The sequence below is a fragment of the Anomalospiza imberbis genome, chromosome 4 (assembly GCF_031753505.1).
Source record: "Anomalospiza imberbis isolate Cuckoo-Finch-1a 21T00152 chromosome 4, ASM3175350v1, whole genome shotgun sequence".
Classification (NCBI taxonomy): Eukaryota; Metazoa; Chordata; class Aves; order Passeriformes; family Viduidae; genus Anomalospiza; species Anomalospiza imberbis.
Window position 1 is genome coordinate 58,150,702 of NC_089684.1, and position 23,065 is coordinate 58,173,766.

The 23,065-nt window shown below is 38.0% G+C and overlaps 1 protein-coding gene across 15 annotated transcripts in view; it reads right to left on the bottom strand.

Moving 5' to 3' along the window:
- LDB2 (LIM domain binding 2) overlaps positions 1–23,065 on the bottom strand; it is a 219,228-nt gene that overhangs the window by 165,923 nt on the left and 30,240 nt on the right. The window lies entirely within an intron of this gene.

Consider the following 23,065-nt stretch of genomic DNA (forward strand, 5'->3'; position numbering starts at 1 on the left):
GCTTTTTGCATCCTCCAAGACAATTAGAACTTCCTGATGAAATAAATAATGTAAAAACTTCAGGATAAAACTCCTGCTTGCATTTGGAGGACAGTATGCATACAAGGAATCCCTATAGGAATCTAAATAATCTGTTACTTAGACATGAAAGATAACCACCACTGGCAGCCTAAGGAGTCTAGATGTTTAAAAGATTCCTTGACACTTGATATGAGATAGGATCAGTTCAAAGTTCCTCAAACACTTCAGAAGAAACAACTAAAAATTTCTTTCTACTCTGCCTAAATTGTATACTTTCCATTATAAATATATGCATTGAACCTATTTTTATAATGCAATAAAGTTTGTATAGCAAAATAAGTATACAGCACAGCCTTTGGCAATGTGTTGTAGAAAATAATTTAGTGAAACAAAAACATCTGGCAGTTTTTTAGCAGCAGAAGAAAATTCTTTCTCTTTGAGGAAAAAAAAAGCACCTAACATGGTCTGTGTACACACAGAGTTCATTCACTTCCAAAAAAAAAGAAAGAAATTTCATTAAAATATTTGAAAAGCATTTTCCAAACAGTTAACCTCATAAGAAATGGTTGTATGTCCTTTATATGGGATTTAAAAATTTCTTTGTGTGAACGGCATTAATCAAGGTCACTATTTGATTCAAGATCTGTCCCTACAACATGTCAGTTGTACAGCTTTGGGAAAAGATCTTTAAACCTCTGTAGAAAAGACTACATGGAAATAGCTGATAAACTGGTATTGATTTTCACATATCACCCTTGTCAAAAGGATTTATTGATGTGTCAATGCATGTTGTGGCAAGGATCATAGCAGGACAGCTTTAAAGGATTTATGGTGAATCTACAGGCTTTAATACACTCTGCGGTAAATAACTAACAAGTACTGTGTGTATTGATTCTTGTCGTGTGGTCAATGGAATCTTTAGGCCACTAATTGTTCGTATTGACAAAAGGTTCATGATCTAAATGAGGAACAGAACATCACTCCTAACCAACACTGCTCCAAAGATGCTTTTCTTCACCATTCACCCCCACCAGGAGCAATGCTTGAACACAGAAGTCTTCATCAGGACTCTGCCTCACTAACTTAACTGGAGGCTGGTTAGTGTTTAGATCCCTGCTCTCCCCCTTGCAGTGGTTCCATGCACCTTTAAGCATCTGTAACTCAATTTAAAAGTTGCAGGACAGTTAACTGTGGTTTCAACTTTATTCCTCATTAGGACTTCTAAGTGGGCATCTTACTCCAACTTCAGACACTTGGATTCAGAACTATTTGTGGTTTATTATTTTCAACATTTAAAAAATTGAATATTTAAATATATGTGGGTGCAAAGATCAGAAAATGGTTTGGTATCTGCAAAGAATTTTCTGAGAAAAATATTATTTTTGTGTTTCTCTAGGTGTGTGTTCATTCTTAGCAGCTCAGCTTTTAATTTTATTATCTACAAACAAAGAAATAAACAATTAAATAGTTGTAAAAAGATTTATCAAATTTACTGCTAGTGTAAAATCAATACCCAGAACTAATATAGCTGGTAAAATAATTATTACTTAAACAACAAGCAAAATTTCCATTCAGACTGAAGCAGAACTAGGTAAATACAGCATGTGTATACAGAGCACCATCAATTTGTTCCATTAGCCTTGTGTCTTTCACTGAGTAATAAATACAGATTACAATGTTTTTGAGTGTCTCTTGGATCAGCCTGTCTTCCCATGAAAAAAATCAGTCATAAAAACCCCAACACTCCAAGACAAAACAAACAAAAAAAGTAGGTAAGCACTAAAACTTGCTTTGTAAAGACCTGAAAACTGGTTTGTACCCCTCTTCCTCCTCAACCGCTTGGAAAATATATAACATCAAGTTTATCAGAGTTGGATTCATTTGTGCCAAAGACAGAAGAATAAATTAAAAACTGAAAATTCCAAAGAGCAAAAGCAGGAGTTTTTTTCTTCTACAAACCAATCTGTAGGATTCAAGATAGAGATGGGATTTCAAAGTTAAGTTTAAATACTGATAGATCATTCTGAAAATTAACCTTACCTTCTTTGTCTTTTTTTTTTATTATTTATTTGGAGTTTTAATTGCCTTTGTGTCTTTCTACAGCAATGTTTGCAAGCCCATTTAAAAAGTGTTTTTGCCTGAGCAGTGCAGATTATTATTGCCTTAAGGCTGCTTTGCTTTCCTAAAAGGGCAATTTGTGGCTTGTGGGGAGCAAGTTTGTGGTAAAACAGAGGTACTCAATGTCTAGCTTACTTTCAGGAGGGTTGATTTGAGATGGAACTTCACATCAGATCTATACTAGCCACTCATCAGCTTGATAGCTACAGAAAAGCCAACAACATCCTATGTAAATATTTACCAGTTCAAAGCATGAAGCCAACCTGATACTCATACATACATCAAATGTATGGGCAGAGAAACTCTTTCTAGCACATTGCAACAAATACTCAATCAAGTAATTTTTAGTAAAATGCCTGAAAGTTAAATCTATAAATGTATTTAGTATTTGTGCTGTCTTGAGAACTTGAGTCAGTCTATGTTACTGAACTCCCTTTGACCTTTTTTTCCCAATAACTTTTAGGTAAAATTATTGAAAACACTGTTTACTGAATCCACAAGTTAGGGAAAATGTGCTCATATGTTTTATCTTGACTGAATTAAAAAACTTTCTGATCCTAATCAATAACACTGGGGTATGTGTTTATGTACATGCCTAAATGCCATTTGCTTTAGCAGATATTAACAGCTCTGCTATACAGGGATCCTTTCCTCAAACAGAACCTTCATTATAAGGTAGCTACTGGCCTCATTTCCTTTTCTTATAATTTCTTAGCATTATATTATAAAATTATACTTCTGCCACATTCAGGTCATGTGTCTTAGAAGCAGTGGATATGAATATAACATACAGCCTGGATACCTTATATCTAGGGTAACAACATCATCAAAAGGACAGAAAAGGAAGTTCCTAAATTTTTCCAGCATTTATTAATCCAAGGTCTCATTTCAAAAAAAAAGTGCTACCATTTCAATCATACACACTAACATACTGAGCAATGATTTAGTGATGAATAAATAAATTTTAACCTGTTCAGTCAAAATGTATTCTTTAATTCACATAATACCTTCATTAAGATCCAGCAATCCCTCTTACATCATAATACATAAGTAAAATAGGAAGATATTAATAAAGTATACTATGAAGGGTAATATAACCAATACATCCTGGTTTACAGGGTTAGAAGGTATGACTAATTACTGGTATTGTTCTTTACAACCTCCTGATGAGATTAATAATAAAATACCACATGGGACTTCACCATCTACTGCTCAATTCAATATTTAGCTGGCAATTTAGCTTCATCTGAATATAATCTTCAGCAGCTCCTTAGAAGCCAAATGTTACAACTAAGCAATACAAGCATCCATTGCAGGCAGTGTTGTGCATGCTTTGCAAGAAGCAGGAAAGGGACTAGCTAAAAGTGCTGAAAAGGCAGCACAGAGCAAGGAGATAAGTATCCTGCATCTAAGATGAGGCATTCAAGCATGTAAAATGCAGTAAAAAACACCCCAGTTCTTATAAGTTGACAGGCAGAACTGTAGTTGGAGAAGTCAGAATGAGAGACAACCTTTTGCTGGGATTTCTGCAATTATATAATAGCTGCATACAATGCCCCACAAAACCCCCCATATTTTCTCAAAAGCACAAGCTAAATAACAAGAAAGTTGCAATAAATTAAACTTAAAAGCAATGCAAGAGAAAAGGTTCTAATTAAGAAACTTTGGGGGGCTTTTTGATACCCAGATTCTCAGTTAAGTGTGATAATTCACTCTTTGAAGAAGTAATTTTCTTCTTCCTCTTGTTCCACTCCATCAGAACAACATTGACTCTTATGGAACAGGATGCCAACAGGGCAGCTAAAAGGTGAAGATTAGTAATATAATGCTGATCAAGGGGAGTGAGGTTCACAAAACAGGTTCATACCTGGTAGATAACTAATATGCCTGCTTCACTCCAGGCCAGAGCCATCACAGCCAAAAGCAACATAGGAAGGATGGGATTATCCACCCCCCTTACACTTCTCCAATTTCATTAATATTCTGTACATTTTAATATGTACAGTTGTAGAATATTTTAAAGACCAGGAAAGGGATTGAAGTGAGAGTATTTTGATGAAATGCAGTTGGCGATGATGCATATGGTGTTTGCTGGGGACATTGCCTGGGCTGATGACAGAGAAGACACTGAAGCTCCACCATGAGATATTTTATGTTTTCAGTAACTATCAGCACTGTCACTAAAGGCTGATCTGCAAGTGTCTCCTGTGTCCAATTATCACTACCCATTTTGGTAAATGACAAGATATCAGGACAAATCTGTCTTCCAGACTCCTTCTGGGTATTTAAACATAGCACATTTCCCTGTTACAAGCTAAATCTGTGGGCAAAAGCACTATAAATGCAGTTTACCAAATTTATGGCAAGACTGCCTTTCTTCTTTTGAAGAAACCAAAAACCTTTTTATGGTTTGAGCACAGTTTCTCTCTTTTCTTTTTTTTTAATATAGAGATGGTTTGATTCTTTCTACACCACATCAGGTCAGAGAATGAAAGGAGGACTTCAGAGGAAACAGGAAAATCAATCCACTTTCAAAGTGACTGTAATTTGCAGCAATAAATAGGATTCTACGAAATATGCATTTCTACCTAAATGTTCATTTTCCCTGCAAATCATCCCAACATGATAACCCAGTCTCTTCAAACTACACTGTGTGCCACTCTTTGCTGGCACAATTTGGGCTCAGCTTCAGTCTAGTTTCTTTGGGCAGGACTGTGAGCTATTTCTTAGGTCTAATAGAAGAAAAACAACAGATTTCCCAAAGAATCCCCAAACCTGGATGCTCTCCCCTGGGAATGCTGTCTCCACTGGACAGAGAGGCTTTTCCTCTACCATACCAGAGATTTTCCTCTTTGCCCACTATTATTCCTACCTGGCAGAAGAGGGAAATAGTAATAGAAGATTTACCTTCTTAAAGGCTTCCCTGCTGATGACAAATGTCTGTTTTTAAACATTCCCAATCTTAAGTGTAATCTGTAATGCATTCATAATTAGAGGTGTCCTTAAAGATGAGTGTGAAATTCAAGTGTGTAATTAATCTTACTCCAGCCACTGGAACACACTGCCCTGAGGTGGCTGCCAAGAGCTGTAAGGCTGGTTCCAGGAGCACTCTCATTGCTGTTTTCTGCAGTGGCCATGCTGGGGGAGAGATGGGGCAAAGGAAGGAATTTCTGTACAAGCCTGACTGTTCTCAGTTACATGCTCCTGTGTCATCCAACCAATAGTGCACCGAAGACAAGCAGCAGCCTAGAAAGAGCCCCCATCTGTGTCCTCAGGCAAGCCTTCTCTATAAACAGCGAGGCAGGCATCTCAGCTACCGTCTCAGGCTCCTCAAAACCAGCAAGGAGCAGATCATTTCACACTTAGACTTCAGTCACATGTTTGCTGTGTAAGTACAGTCGAGACACTCCAGTCAAAGACACACTCTAGGCAACATTACAACAAGGAAAAGCTGCAAATTTAGCTACCAAAAAATACTCAGGAGGCCACAGAATCTCCCCAAAAGGTCATAAAAATAGCTGAAAGCCCTTAATCCCCAGAACCTTTGGGATACCAAGTTCTGTGCCATTCCTGCTTAGCTATCCAAGCAGATTGCAATGTTTATTTTTCTTGAAGTACATTTCCAACTGTTTTCAACTTGAAAATATTTTCCAAAACCCTCTGGCCCTGCCAGGAGCAAACGTTTTGGTGCCTGTCAGGATTGGGGCTCAGTGCTCAGCTCCTCTCACTTTCTGGTACTTCCTCTGTGAAATGGGGAGTTACTGCTTCTTCCCAGCACTGTTAACCTTGTTTATTTAGATGGAAAACTTGTTGGGAGAGAAACTGTCTCTCACCATATGTATGTAGACTACTCCAAACAATAAGGCCTTTGCCTCTCCAGGCACTATCAGCATTTAAGTAAGTAAGCCAAGTGATGATAATTCTTAGAGAAAAATGCAGGAAAAATAACCTAAAAATCACCAGAATTGACATAAAACTCTCCAGCAGATGGGGGCCTAGCACTCCCTGAGGGCCCTGCTTATGCGAAGACCAGTTACTTGTAAACATTTATAAATTCTGGCAAATATGTACAGACTTCCATGGAAGCAATTGCATTCCCCTTCTCTTCCATCAGAGGCAGCTGGTGCTGTTTGAAATACACCCCATCTTTAACTACATACACATATATGTCTGTAAAATGAGTTCTTGTATGTGCTGAAGTGTTGAGGGCAAGGAAAAACTCCCATGAAAAGACAGTTCTAAGAATCATTATTTCTGAGTAAAGTATCACCCTTGAAAGAGACACAAAGCAAAGCTGTTGTCTTACTCAAGTTACATTAGATGTCCCAGCCAAGTTAAGTTACATTGCTCATTTACAGGCAGGGGCATTTTATCCTAAAGTTTTCTTGACAAAATAATTAAAATCTGTTTTCCAAAATATAAAATGACAAGTTATAATGTTCTCTCAAGTGTTTCAAGTCATAAGTAATTTATATTTATAAAATATAGTGGCTATTGCATATTGTAATAAAGTAAGAAAAATCAGATTCAAATTAACAGACTGCAATAAAATCAAATAGCAAATATAACTCTGTCATAGTGCAAAATTAAGATGTTACAGGAAGATAATTACTAAAATTATATTTATTGATAGCAATAATCACTAAACAAAATCAGTACTTAAACTTGCATATAACAACTATACTAGCAAAAAGGACACCCAACAGGATCACAGTTGCAATACTGTACAGTACAAAAGCCAAAGAAATCTAACTGGAATGAGACACCTGGCTCCCATCTGCTGCTCTGAATGGCTCCTGACCTGACAGGAACCTGTGGCAATGAGCTTTTCATTAGGGAACAACACTGAATAACTACCTGAATAAATATGACTTACCTGTAATGGCATATTTCTAGAGAACACAGATAGAAATAATACAATGAATACAGATGGTGCACAAAAGCCACCACACAGTCTGAGGACAAAAACTCTGCCTTCATATATTTGGGAATACACATAATAAGGGCAGTGGATAGAAGCAATCAAGTATTTACCTTATGCTGCCTAGTGGTGTCTGTCTGGCTGCAGGATTTGAATCCCTGTCCCATGGCTCTCAGAAAAGCCCTCAGCAGTTTGCAGGGCTGCACCATTGAAGCTGGACTGCAGACCCTCAGCTGCAGAGCTGCTCTCAGGATCAAGCATCTCCTGATCAAGCACACCACCAGCTCAGCCCTTTCTGGCACAGTTAAAAACAAACCTTCCAGCACCCTTCTGATTTTGTACCAGACCCTGAACAACTCACAACAACCCATCAGAACAACAGGTTGTTATTTCCATGTTTGCATTCCCAGTCCTTGCAGTGCACTGAAGGCTGAGGAAGATTTCCCAAAGCATCAACTGTGATCTGAAGAGAAGCACCTTGATTAGAGAGGCACTGAAGAGCAGCTACAGTCATACAACTCTGTCACTCTAAAGAGTGAGACCTGATGGCTGTTATGTCTTTTCCCACCAAGATGAAGAGAAAACTCACTTGGTATTTGTAAAGTACAGTTTTGCTTAATTATGCTATCTGATCACTTTAAAGCCCTATTTGCACACAAACAATGTACAAATTAACTGTAGGAAAACAAGCTAACTGATAAGGGTGACTATGCAGATAGGTTTGAATCCCTTTCAAGACAGAAGTTATTTACATCTGTTTTGAAACATTTGAAGCATCTGAAGCTGTGCTCTATCCTTGCCTCCTGTCTGGAACTAACCTGGTCAGTCCTGATTTCAGGCTTTGCATGAAACTCCACTGCACCTCAGCCTTCTCAGAGAACAGCAACGCTGTTCCAGAGAAAACATCCCCCTCAAAGCCAGGGAGAGCACCTCGTGCTGTCCTGCTTTGTGCCCAGTGGGACCTCCCTAGCGAAAAGTAGCCAATGCAGCTGTAAATGTGGTGTGCTAAAATGTGCACTCTTTTGTAACTCTTTGGGTATTAACCTGCCGAGGTAATGAGCTGACCAAGAGGAAAGGCAGCAGGGGAGGGTGAGGAAGAGGAGGCAAATAACCATGGCCCCCGAGGTACTGTTGGTACCAGGGGCTGCTGCTTTCCTGCAAAGATGAAGCATGTGAAAACTTGAGGTAAGAGTGGAAGGCCTGGGGAAGAGCACAGGTAGGAAGGACGGTGTAAGAAGCAAGGGAACAGCCATGAAGGCAGGACTAGCCACAGCAGGGAACACTGCCAGGAATCATGCTGATAACTTATTTTTAAGCAGTCTATGGTTCACAGTTACAAGCTGTGCTTCTACAGACAGGCAGTGATGGCTATTGGAAAGTTTGTACTCCACATATGCAAAAAGCAGACTCCTTGAATGGATTCATGTATAACTTACAGAATTTGCTTTCTGTGCAATAGTTCTCTCCTGCACACCAGAATCTATTCCTTCTAATGTAGGTGATTCCTAGTTTGCTTTCTGGGCTACAAATATGGTCTGCTCAGGGTCCAGAGAAGCTCACTCTCTCCCTTCCCCCCACCTTCAATCTTATTCCAAGTCAAGCCAGTGTAAGGGATTTTACAAAAAGAGGCAGTTATAAAGGAGTCAATATCACATTACATTTACATTGTAAGGAGTTTTAGGAGAGGTATACAAGAATATTGTTCATCTTAGCTTGTTCTGTTTAGGGAGGCTTAGAATAACATTGCAAATGACATGTCTACTCCGATAAAACACTAGAGGGCTTGGATGCCATCTCACACTTCGGCAGAACAGTAAATACAAAGAGCCTTACTATGGGAATATGAATATTCACTAGCAACAGAGAGAGGTGAATTGTTATGCAAGTGACAATATCTACTGCATACACTGAAATTCCACTTGCTTCACTCTACTGCACAATGTTCCTCTGCTTTTAGATGGATGTATCTGAATATATTTTGTGCCGTTAGCATTTTTATAAAATCTGACATGAACTGATTTTGTTAAAAAAAACCCAAATAACTGAATACCACATTATTTGTAACACATTACATTAATCAGCTTGTTACAAACAGCTCAGACAAGACATGTTCTTCTATCAGCTTAAATACTTTTCTCTGCAGAAAGTAACAGATGAGTTAAACACAAATAGGAAAGCTTAGTGAGGTGTAAAGTCTCGTATTAGAACTTCAAGTGATGTAATTTTAAACTGACCTAATAATATCTTAAGTCTGTTTATCTGAAAATCTCAATTATAATATTTTCTAAAGTGTCTTATAATATTAAATCAGAAAATGGGGTTAGAAATTTTCCAAAATGTGTAAGGGAGGGCCAAGGTCCATATTAATCTTCACCTTTGATACTCAGCACAGCTATTACCAAACCTCCAGCAGTAAAACCCTCTAGTAGATCTGCTGGATAAGTGTCCACAGAAGACATTACTTCATCACTTGGACATAGTAGGAAAGCCAAGTTTGAAGTCAGCCTATAACCACTGGATGGACTTTACAAACAAATAAACCACTGAGAATGGGCTAATGGAAGAGAATAGTCTGGACAGAGGAAGTAATGCAGGAAAAAAACTCAATCCATTACTAAAACACATTATATTATTAACTGTTTCCACATAGCATAGACAAGGCAAATAAGGAAGCATTTAGCCATTTCTCCTGCTTGCAACTGTCTGCAAATAGGCTCCTATTATTATTATTACTATTACTCTTCAGAGTTGCTCAATGAACAGTGTATTGAACACATCTCAGCATATAATGTTTGCAACTGTTCACAGGGCATATTCCTTAGATAATTTGTTAGATGCAGTTCAACATTTGCACTGTAGAACAGTCTGTGTAAAGCACAAAATAAAGTTTATGTTCCCTGCCTAGCTAATATAAGCTTATAAACAATTTTTACCTGCAACCCATTGCAAAAAATAATTTTTTAAAATTTAATCTTGGCTCTATCTTAAACAATAGAATTTTGCAAACTTTCACTTCAGCAATTCCTTGGCAACAGAATTTTTCATTGAAAATCATCACCGTGTCTAGAGTTGAAAGAAAAAAGCCTGCAGGTGCATTGTGATGGACTTTGGTCTCTTTACATTTAAATCTGGAATAAAGATAAGCCCTAAGTAAAGGCTTCAAGTGTCTTTTTGTTGTGTTAAGAGACAGCAAGGAAAAACACTTGCATAAGTGCATCGAGCCCCGAAAGCCACTTATGTGCCATGTTCTGCACATGGTAGCAAAGCATTCAGAAGTGAGGCAGATAATATTCTACAGAGATGCATTAGAATACTTCTCAATTTAAATTTCTCAAGACCTCCATTACAGCAATAAAGCTCACCCCAGTAATTTTACCCTTCTGAATAGGCTGAACATTAACTAAATCAGAATCAAACCACTGTGTGAAGCTTAGAAAATAATAAAAAAAAAAAATCTAAACCAAAGCTTCTACGAAGGAACAACTTCCAATAACAAACATAACTTTTCTGTTGTTCTTTCCCAAAACTATGACTCAAATACAGGGAAAATTAATGTTTGAAGTTTAATTAATTAAATTACTATGGTTTTCACCTGTTGCTTCATTATGACTGGTACCACAATCACTATAAAGCAACTGTCATTTGATTGAAAGGTACTGCAGTACACTGAGATATATAAATACAGGATACTTAAATTTGATTAGTTTTCATTAACTCATTTTATCTGATGTTTTTAATAATGGATAATTGTCTTTCTTAAAACTTCCAGCCCATTTTTACTGGAATATTACTGTTTCGATGAAAAATGAAAATGTTGATTTTAAACCTAAATTCTGACTGGGAGAATGATATTGATAGGAAAATATCATAGTAATGCCACTGTTTGTCATAGCCCATGGATAATCAGTGGAGGATAGGGAAGTCTTTATTTGCCATTGGTATTTGGTCCTGTGTAAACCTTATTCATATGCCACAATCCCTGACACCAACCTGTCACAGCTTGGATCACAGCCACACCTGTTATATGGATATGTATATAAGACATTTGGATGTGAAAATCATTATATCGGCACAGAAGGATTCTATCCTGTAAGGTATCATGACCTAGTTCCACTAAATTGCTTAGAAGCTGATAGGAAAATTCAGGCAATTGAATTTGAAAGTGTTCTCAAAATACTCCTGAATTCCTCAGTTACCTTTTGCAACATTTATGTCAACCAGCCTCCTTTGGTGAAGTCATCTACATATGGGCTGCTTTTCTAAATTCCTTGTAGTTTGAGAGAATGAGACGTTCTGAAGCTGCAATTCATCATGTCTATTTCAAATGTCCACACTGGAAGGAGAGTTGTTTTCTATGCAAACATGTTTCTCTCCAGTGATTGTACAAGGAGTCTAGAAAAGGGACTCACATTTGGTCAGGTGAATCCTACTCCTCCTATTTGCAGAAATCTCCTCTTCTGCACATAATCAGAGCTGTGGTCAGTGTGCTGGGAACAGGGCTGAATCCCAGATTTCCCGACTTCACGTGAGTGCCCTACTCCCTAACCTGTGGTCTAGAGTCTCTTCTCCAGCCCCATCCTGCTCAGTAAGCACAGATGCAGCTCTCTAGGCCCATTAGCTCAGCATGAGCAAGACAGCTGAGGAACCTCTTCATCACCAGCACCTTAAGCAAAGAAGTAATTTGGGCCAGAAAGAGATAAATGGCTGCCTCAGGAAGCATGTGAGCCAACAGCCTTAATGAAGTGTTTCCCTGAAAACCAAAGCAAAGACAAGATTTACAAGTCCTGGTTTTCCTCCTTTCTTGGTGACTAGGGTGGCAAGTTCCCTGCAGAGTGTCCTGGATGCCATAAATCCTGTTTTGAGAGTGTGGATAAGTAGCACAGATGAGCCTTGTGCCAAAAGGAGCAGCCTTTCAGCCTCCTTCCCTCTCTCTAGCGGTTCTGCAGGCCCTCCACCTCCTGCTTTTGGGTTCATCTAGCTCCATTGTGAGCCAGATAAGCCATTCACCTGGCAAAACACTGCAGGGATTTCACTGTTGGTTTGCTGTGGTAGCTTTCCATTTCTTCAGCAAGACAAATCAATGCATGGAGGGGTTCAAGATGTGCCATTGCTACTGAAAGAGTGGGTATGGCTAAAGGGAAACCACCTTGACAAGAACCAGGAGTATAAGATGTCATTGATGGAGCAGCCCAGCCAGGAACAAGGCTGAGTGAGCTCCATCATTTATCCCTCCCTCATTCCTTCACATTGCCCTCCAGCCTGCACTCAGCTCCCTCTCTCTTTCCCCACATGCGCTACAGAAGCACCACACAACCATTGCAGCTGGCTGGTATTTGTTCACTCCAACCCATCTCTGTTAAGTGATTCTAGTTAAAACCAAAAGCCATCCTTTTTATAAGAGGTAATGGTTTCTCAGAAAGGAGTCAGAAAACAAACAGAATTAAATGGGCTCAATCTGGGACTAAGGAGGATCCATTTGCTCTGGATCCACAACTGCAGTCCCAAGTACGACAGAAAGAAAAAGAGCATCACTGTGTCTCCCTCCCGGCTGTCTTCTTTCCACAAGGAAGAAGGAATGATGGAGATACTCAGTGCTATCTATGTAGGACTAAGCTCAAAATAGTATTACCTAGCCTGACCAATTTTGGCATATTTTTCCATTTTTACCACTAAAAACTACAAGATATCCTCCAACAATTAAATACAGTTAGCATGGGAAATTACATATTTCTTGGCAGAGCAAGTACCCTGGAAAGTTACACTGAATTTTATTTCACAGAAACATGCCATCCATACACTTGTTAAAATTCAACTGAACTATAACTAGCACTTGCATTAGCATTTAGGAGCTGACTTAAATTTACAGGAAAGCACCCCTAAACAGAGAAGAATATTATCTGCTGTTTCAAATGTTTTAAAATCTGGTTGAATTAAAAAACCTGTGATGACAGCAATAAATATCTATTATGTCATAATTTTGAAATGGGCAGTTATGCAGGTTTGAACAAAATATGGTCACCTCAGCTTTTTAGGATGATTTATTTTAGCTTATTACAGACTACTTACACCCTGCTCTACTGGGTGTTTTTTCATCAAGCAGAAAAACACTGTAAGCTATATTTATGAAACAGTGTATACATATGCATAAATACATATATATATGCACATACACGCATGTGCGTGTATATAATGATCAATCAAAATCTGAAAATTTAACTTTTTAGACCCTTAAATATTTTTATCTGTACCAACTGTAAGTTTTCTGCATAACAATTAAACACTAAATACATGAAACTACATCAGATACACAATTATTAAAACAGTTTTGAAATTTAAGTCAAATAAGGAGACTAGTTTAGATTTAGAAAGAAACAACCATGACAACTTTTATCCTGTGTCCTAAATTATTCTCAAAACTACATTGTTAGCTACAATTGTTGATATAATGCTCTGAATACACCAAGTTTCTCATCCTCCACTTACAACTGCAATACTTTCCAAACAGGAACCTTCTGCATGATAGTAACTTTCGTTTCTTAAATGGTGTGGTAAAAGCAAAACAAAAAATTATTACTTTTCTCCTTTTTTATATAAATTTGTAGCTGACGTGAGAGTTCATTGGAGACCTGGGAAATTCCCTATGAATCTATATTTTTGGCAGGTCTCTGGCTACCACAGGAAAACCTGAACAGATGTATAATGTAGAACTTTCTCTGGCAGTGAATACAGCATTTAAGTAGTCTTAATGATCATGGAATCCATGAAAACAAAAATTGGAAACAATTAATCTAAATTCCTTAAAAAGACGGAAAAAAATCAAGCAAAAATATTTTTATTTGACACACACAAAACAAATCAAATTGGTGTTTCATTTTCCCCAGTTTCTCTAACTGAAATCTTTTCCTGATCTGGGAAACTTACACAAATGCTTCTTCTGGCATAAAGAAAAAAGGCAGGACAGGCAACAGGGATAAGCCCAAAGAAGAAAAAGTCACCATCTTCAGTGAGAGCAGTAGCTAATGCCTGCTAACAGGGTTTCTTGGGAGCTGCAGCTTCTCCCTGCTCTTCGAGCTTTGCAGGGACTAATTTTGTATGCTATGAGTCACAGAGATGGAAAGTGTGGGCACTGCTCTGTAGCAAAGAGCATGCAGTGGAGCCAGGATTGTATTCTTCCTAGGAATTAAACTGGGACGGGAGAAGAGAAGAGCATCCCAAAATTGGAATTGGGAAAGACACAGGCTGTTCATACAGAGGGGAAAAAAGGTGAGAACTGGCAGACAAATTACAGTCAAAAGCCTGAAGATTTAAATCTCTGTGTGAGTGTAGGTGCAAACTACTGCAATTTTTTTGCCCTGGTTTAGAAAAGCAGTGAGTTGATGGATGGAAAATCATAACTGAGAAGACAACAAAAAGATATAAGCAGGCAACAAGAACAAAAAATCATCAAAGGAAACAGAGTGGAAGCAGTCAAGAAGACGAAAAGCAGAGAAAGGAGGTGACTTGGAGTGGTGCTACAAATAACTTAGGGGAAGCTAATATGATAGTAACAATTGCTCTCACGGATCCTTTCTCAAGAACCATTTGCCAAAACAAACAACAGAAGATCATTTCTGCAGATTAAAAAAAAAAAAAAAAAAAAAAAAAAAGTGGGTATTAGCTGCCTCTCACATATTTGAAGAAAAAACAGAATGACCAGCAGAGGAGGCCACTTCCCTCGAGAAAGATGTGCAGGTAGAAAGGAAGAACACGACCCCTAGGTCAAGGAAAGTAACCCATCCAAATCAGCTGAAAGCAGCTCCTTCCTCGAAATATATGTTGGTGAGCTCAAACACTTATGGTCATAAAAAGAAAGCAGTTAATACAATCCATGACACAGCTACCACAAACATACAAGCTATTTTCAAAGAACCTGGTCTACAGCTTTAAAAACTTTTCCACCTAGTCAAAATAGACTGTATTGTTGCCTTGCAGGACAAAGTTTAGCAGCATACACTTATTTCCAGTAATTCTCTAGTATCTCCTTAATGGTATAAATAGCTTCCTTCAAACTTGTTTAATCCAATGTTAAGGCTGCAGCCAATGCTAGTTGTGTCCAGTATACTGATATCTGTGATTCCCTGAACAGCCAAACTTAAATGAGGGAATTGTATCATGTAATTGCCTGCACCACAAATAGTAGTCTAAAATAGTGTAGCATTTCAGACAGGAACTGAATTATTGTTTAGCCAGCCTGAAAGTAAATAGTGAAATAATGAAAAACTTCATTTTTGAAGTAAAGTTGACCAAACATTCTGCAATTTTGTAGCGAACAAAACCTTTTTTTTTAAAAAAAGCGTATTTCCTTAGTAGGATTGCTTTATAATACTGATGAGTTGATATTTGCTAGACAAAAATAGCATCTGTGTCTGAGAGAATAAGCAAAAAAACAACTAACTTCCCTCCCCCCACCCCTTTGTTATCCATTTCTAGATCTGCAGTCACTGCAAGCACAGCATCTCCTGTAACCTCCTATACCTTCCTGACTCCATACAGGATATCCACTCCAAGGCAGTCTGCTTTCCTAAAACAAAATGTTTCAAGATCCTTGTATTTATTTTATCTGTCTATAAAATGCCTTTCTGCAAAACAATATGCTCTCCCAAAGCTGGGACAATGGCCAGGGCATATCTTCAGTACCAGAAAAACACATGTACAGAAACCTACCTTTAAGCAAATACCAGACTATGTAAGTGAGGCTGAGAAGAATATATATATATATATATATATATATATATATATCTGTATTCTAAAATTTAGTTAATTTAGTTTTCCTCTTGAACTGGTTCATATACATGAGAAGTCTCTGTTCCCTAATGACAAAACAAGAAATTATAGTCCTATATCTGTTGCCTAAAATTAGTTAGTATGACCACCCTTGTAGCCATCAAGAAACTACACTATTATTCTTCCAATAAGTTTGAACTGCTCACCTCTTGCAGACTTTTCTGTTTGCCCAGGGCCACCCTGCCAGCTCTTTTATTAATCTAGAGAAGTTTTGCCAGCCACGCTGAGCATGGGCATTGCCATCTCCAGCAGGACCTTGCAGGGCAGGATTATGCAAGTAGCAACACCAGTATCCATAGTGGGATAAACTGCAACTAATCACTTAGAGCTCGCAGATGGATTATGAGAATTTAATAGTTAAGGCTTTCATAGCATTTTCAACATATCTATGGCACTACAGCACTGCACAGAACATCGCAGAAATGCCTTTTCCAATAAAAAGCAATCATGCTGCATGTTTACAAGAAGTCCCCACAAGGCATTCCTCTCATCTTCCTACTTTAATGTATTCAGCATCTCCAGTAACACTGCAAGGCAACACCTTCTTTCTGGATTAAAAAAAAAAAAAAGCCAAGAGGAAAAAGCCATTTTAGTCATCTGCAGTTATACCTACTGCCTCAAACAGTTCTTTCTATCCAAGGTGAGTATGCTGGATTATGGGTGATGAAAAGCCTTTTGTAGAAAGGCTAAAATATGTAACAGAATCATCTGCATTTTGCCCTATTTCGGTAGCATTAAATGCAAGGAAACAATATCACTCAAAGTACAGTAGCACAGGAGTGCATCCACATGGTTCTTGAATATCTCCAGTGAGGGAGACTCCATAACCTCTCTGGGCAAACTTTTCTATGTGTGGTCACCTGCTCAGTAAAGAAGTTCTTTCTCATATTCAGGTGGCATCAGTTTCTGCCCATTGCCTCTTTGCCTGTTGCTTGGCACCACTGAGCAGAGAGCCAAACTCCATCCTCTTAACACCCACCCTTCAGATACTGACATGATTACTGTATTCTCTTCATCTGCTTGAAAAGAGGTTTTGATAAATTACCTAAGCTCTGTGAGTCTATCAAAAATACAAAGTCTTAAAATCACTATCCATTAACCTCAAGGACAGAACAATTAAGAGTGCTGGAAAGAGCAGGGATACAGAGTCTGCATTTCTAGTTTACTTAACTTGTAAATATATCTTCTTAAAGTCATGAAATTTTGCACAAGTAGATACAAAAACATTTGTAAAAATAATCCTTTGTATTAAGATATTAAAAACATATCATCCAGACAAGACAAATCATGGCTAGGAAACAATCTTCTGTCAAAAGAAAAAAAACCAATCAGTTTATTCTGACAGTTTCTGCAGATCTTTGATATTAGTCTTTTTATAAGACACTGACAGTCATCAAGTGGATGTTTGTCAAAGTACATTTTCCAGATGTCTAAATAAAACTGGTTTACTTTGATGAGTTTTATACTGATAGCTAAAAGGTAGAATACAGTCATTGCTTCTATTTGCAGCTCCTTACTTCAATGGCTTGCAAATTTGCTTTAATGCTCCATCTATTTTTGTTGTGTTTTTTGACAATTAATTATTAAAAACATCGTAAGACGCCAAAATCCCTCACTATATACTTCAGAAAAAAACCCCAAAACTCTCTTCTGGCTTGCACACTTACAGCAGCAGAAGTAGCAATTGTGAGGATGCGATGGCTCAAGGTGGTCACACCAGAGGACAAACACCAGGGCATGTAATGAAGAGCTTACCCCTGTTCATTTGAAATACAGGGAAGCCCTGGCATTGATTTCAACAGGAGCAGGATCAGCCCCTCTGAGAGAGGCTTTGATCGAGACAATCAGTAGCCTCATTCCCCACAGCCCCACGTGCTGAGGGTCAGGGAGCTGACCTGCACACCTGCACTGACACGCTTTGCTTCCTACACATGTTTAGGGTGCACAGAACATCTCCACACATTCCATGAAGTTCCTCCTGTCTGTCTTCTTTAATTCCATTTGGTATGGGTGTGGCAGCAGCTCTCTGGCCACAGAGAGCAGGCACAAACTTTCCCAGGCATTTTCCCAGGGAAAGCTGTGAAAAGATTAGAGAAAACAATAAGAAACAATTCTTATCTCCACTTGTTGCACCTGCTGTTGTGCCCATGTGGAATGTGCCATGGAGATTTGTTTACCAAATTGGACACTGGATGGTGTTTGGATGGATTGACCAAGTAGGGCCAAGCTGTATCAGACTAGCTAGAAGAGTTACCGAGTTTCTTAAGAAGTATGGTATAATATAATATAAGATGATATAATAAAGCAATTGATCAACCTTCTACAATCATAGAATCAATGCTAATTATTCCCCAACTAAAAGCCTGCGGCGACATATGGGGACAAGTTTTGGCCTGGAAGTAAGACGTTTTCTTTTTTTTTAAATCTCAATATACATAATACCTTCTTCTGACAACTTTTCTTTATTTTGGTGATTCACAAGTTATTTTCTTACACAGCTCAAATAAAACACAACATTTATTTTAAAACTTCATGGAAGACATTGCTGTACAAAGTAAATCTATTTGAAAGGTACCAAACTGTGTTATCAATAGTTACATCTCACAAGCTAATCCAAATAGTTTTGAAAAGAGGGTTACTGTGCCCAGCATTTTTTATAAATATTTATCTCAATTTACATAAACCAGGATTTAAGGAATGGAAAAAAGCAAAGTCATCTCCATGTGGTGACATTTTTACTCTGTTTTCTCTGTATTTATAATTTAACTGATGAGGATAAATTGACTTATTCTTCATTAGTAGCCAGTCAGAAAAAAAAAATAACTTGGCTGCTAAGTATAGGCTAAAGCATAAATAATCCTGCAAAATGCCTGTGGAAATTAACTGAGTGAGCTGAGCTAAAAACAAGGGACTAGAAAAACTTCCCTATCTGCAAGGAGAGCATGCAATAACTGTGTGCGTGTGTGTGTGTTGATGGGAAGCACAGTGAGGCCCTGTGGATCCCAGCAACACTCACACACACCAGAAAGACTCCTTCTGGCCCAGCAAGAATTTCTTGGTACCCTGATGTCACAGCCAGTTCCTAATCCATGCTGCACTTGCCAGAGACATGCCATTCCTAAACAGATAAAAGTGGCATCATTCTAAGCAAGACACCAAGGACCTCTAAAGCTACAACTCGTGTGCTGCTGTAGCCTTGGCTGGAGAGCTGCTCTAGCTCCACCCAACCCAGAGAACAGAGGGGGACGGTAAACTACACCCATGGATGCACACAGAATAAGAGGATGTCCATAAAGGTATACAACCCCAAAAGTTCACATGTAGGGGACTACATCTGCATTTTGAGCACTGTGAAAGGTCTCCCTGAGTCACATGCGCTTTAAAAAGTATTATTGACAAATTGAGATGTTTCATAAATACTCAGGTCCCAGAGAATCATAAAAGCTAACTTCAAGTAGTTTTTTCTGAAGGAGAAACAGAGATGAACAACCTTCTTATTCAACCACAGTTAGTTTATGAAATACAAAGTTACAAAATGAAGTAATTTTTCATCCTTGTCCTGCTGGAGGAACACTCACACTAAGAAGTTAGGCAGTTTTAGTATTTTAGCTGAAGAGCCGTAAAACTGAGTGTCAAAAAAAAGTTGTCGTTAAGACTCATTTTTAATCAGATATAAATTTAACAAAAAAGAAATTACTTTCTTTTCATTTGGCACAGGATCCAGTCTGCAGCAGTCAGTTATCTCTGTAGCCTGGAAGGAACTCTGGGTAAGCCACAGGAAAAAGGTGGGAGCATTGTCATGGTTTCCTGATGGCCAGAACACTGCAGTATTGTTTTGCTTTGCTTTTTTCCTTTTTTTTTTTTTTTTTTTTTAGGAAGGGGTTATCACATCATGTCATAATTATTTCTGCAACATCCTCTTTCCATACAGGAGCTGAAGCACTATTTATGGACTTTGAAAACTGCATCAATATATCAATATGTATGTGCAACTCAGTTCTGTTAACTCTAAAAACAAAGTCTAATTGTCCAGTAATGTTGCTTTTTAAAGATACTTCTTGCACAGCTTTGTCTGCTATTTCACTAAAAATTCTATTTTAGAAGGTTTTATTTTTTTATAAGTAGTATCCTAAAGCTCCAGTTATTTCACTTTTTGTTAAAATGTGTTATTACCTCAGTTTTACTGAAGCACAGAATTCTATCATTTACCTATAAAAGAGCTGAGGTATTTATCAGTAAATTAAATGTCTCCTGAAGAGGTCCAGGAGACCATATAAACAGAGTTTACAGAGAGCTAATAGGCATATTGGTTTTACCCAAGCTCTGAGCAGAGACACAGACGGTGCCATACACTAAACCTGAAAAGATACAGGGAAGGAATAGGCAGTACATGTGATATACAATTACTGTGGGTCATGTTGGCTGTTTCTCCCCCCTAATATTTGCAGAGGACATATAAAGCTAAAAGTTAATATAGTACTTTAAGGCACTTCTTTTAACAGTGTCAATGAAATTTTGTCTCAGGCTCTAGGGGTTAATTGAGCTTTGTTTTTTGGGTTTTTCTTTTAAGAACTGAAGCATGGGAAGAGTCCATGTGATTCAATAGAATTTCAATATTTTACTGTTGAATTGCAATCTGTGATGAGGACTGCTGTTCTGAGTAGGGGAGAGATCCAACACTTGAGGAGTATAACAGATTCAACATTCGACATATCCCTTTAATGTGTGAAAAACTGCCTTGTTAGCGAGAACAGATTCAATATTTCAGTGCAGTATGAACATTATGGCCAAGATATTTAAATCTGACTGCTGAAACTTACAACTAAGTCTGAATTAGATACTTCAAATTAAAGTAGCCAGATTTAAGAAAAAAAACTAAACAAAAAATCAACCAAACAAAAACTCAAATATAAACACAACAGAACACTGACAAAACCAATTAACATGATCCAGAGGTGGCCTAGAAAAGGAGGGAAAAGGCCCAGAGGCCTGTAGTGTAACATGATCAACAGGCTGAAGGTTTAAGTAGGGATGCCTAAGAGGGATAACATTTCTATAAAAGTTCCCTCCTGCTTTTTCTTTATCACTTCAGATTGTTTAATGAAGGCTCATAGCAAGATTACATGGGTGATGCTATCTTCATCCTTCATAATAATCTGTCATCCAGTCCTAAAGGAGGAAGCTGAATTTAAAATGCTCCTGTATGGCAGGTGCCTTTCTTGTTTCTGTTGGTCAGATATGTATTCCCTAATTAATCTGGCCAGTGTAGCATCAGCATTCATCAACTCTTATCAACACAAACTAAGACAAGCGTGTTTAATAGAATTATGTACCCAAAATTTTCCTTCGTTCTTTGTATGTTTTAGAAGACTAATTTCAAAACTAACAAAACATTATTTATTGTCATAGAAATGGTTTCACTGTATATTCCCCATGTCCAAAAGAACAGGTGTTGTTCCACCTGGGAAATGAAGAGTGCTGATTTGTGATCAGGCTTGTTTATCACGATATTTATGGGTATACCCCAATACTTATGGGATTACAACCAATCTCAGGAGAGGAAAATCTCTTGTGGGAATGGAGTGTAGGAATAGTCCACCATGGGGGGAAGGGTTAAACTGAATCATGCACAAGAAAAAAAGCCTGGACTAGCATTTCTATCTGGTGTTATTTTAAACATACACACAAATAAATACTAATAGACTGTAGAAAACATGTGGTATGTGAGGGAATTTTATTATTCATTCAAATATTTATTATTTGATTGAATTTCAGTCTGCATGCAGTTTATATGAACATAAATAAATGTTTGCTGAAATTACTAAGGCAGGAGAGCTATTTTCTGGATCATCCTCCTGAACTATTAAGCCAATGCTAACATGTAGATAGGGTGAAAATGTCTAGATTGTGTTATTCAGTGTAGCAAATAACTGCCTGTAACTGATTCATGTTAAGCCTTTGGTACATTTATTCTTGGTCTCTGAGGCCAAAAGGATCAAGGCAGCATCTCAGTCAACAAGTAATGGCCAACATTGTTTTCAACCCCATGAAAATAGAAGTAGTCAGGAAACACTTCTTTTTCCTGCCATCAGCAGTTTTGCCCCAAATACTGCACAGGTTACTTCACACTACCATAAGAATTCTCTGCTATCACAGCACACAGAGATGTCTACACAAAGATAAATTGTTCTTGGGCTGTATAAATCAACTTTCAACTTCTTTCATGCTATCATTTAAAAATATGGAGGTGGAAGATGGGCTGGCTTAAAACTTTCCATTCCAAGTGAAGTCTCATCGGCACAAGGGAGTTTCAGGTTTGAACAGTGCAGAGTTCAACAGAAAATAGAGCCAGGATAATATACCCACAATTCAGAGGATATAACCAAAGTTTGGGTGTGTGGAAACTGTTTAGAGAGTTTCAATAACATTAAACAAATACATACAACTATCAGATGAGGGGCTTTGCCAGCCAATCAGGCTGTTCTGGTCATGGAGGGGACATTAGCACAGGGAGCGATGTGCAAAGAATTGCCTCTGCTACTGTGTTCCACTTAATAAAAGAACAAATATGTCAACCAAATCCAAATTCAAAAGGAAAATAGGAGAGTAGAGACAAGTCTTGGTTGCAAAAACCTCAGCAAAGGCAAGAGATGACACTACTGAAAATAAGGAAGGCTTTTTATTCTCTGACAGAAGCCTAGTAAGAGGTGGACACCTGTATTTGCAGTCTGAATCCCAAGATGAAGATTATAGGAGGTAGCCTGACTGTTGCATTCATAGTACAGGTGAAGAGTTGTGCAAGTTCTCAGGGTCTAACTTCAAGATGGCCTGGCAAAGCTGTTCCTTGTGAAAGTTGTTCTCTTTCCCATGGGAAATTCCCATGGGAATTCAAGGAAATTCAGACTCCATCAGAAAATAAGAGGAAGACAAAAGCCCTCAACCATTCTTTCTCTCTTTCCAGAACTCCCAAAATATCTGAATTTGAAGTATTTTTAAAGCCACAGGAGAGCCAAAGACATTCAGTTTGGAAACCACTATGTTGTTGAGGGGAAAAGGAAATGAAACACACTAAGGGAAGGGGATGAAGAAAGACAACAAGGTTCAGCACAGGACCTATCAGTCACCAGCTAGCTCTGGAATATCCTGTGCATTGACCGCTTCTAAAGACATCAGCTTTTCTGA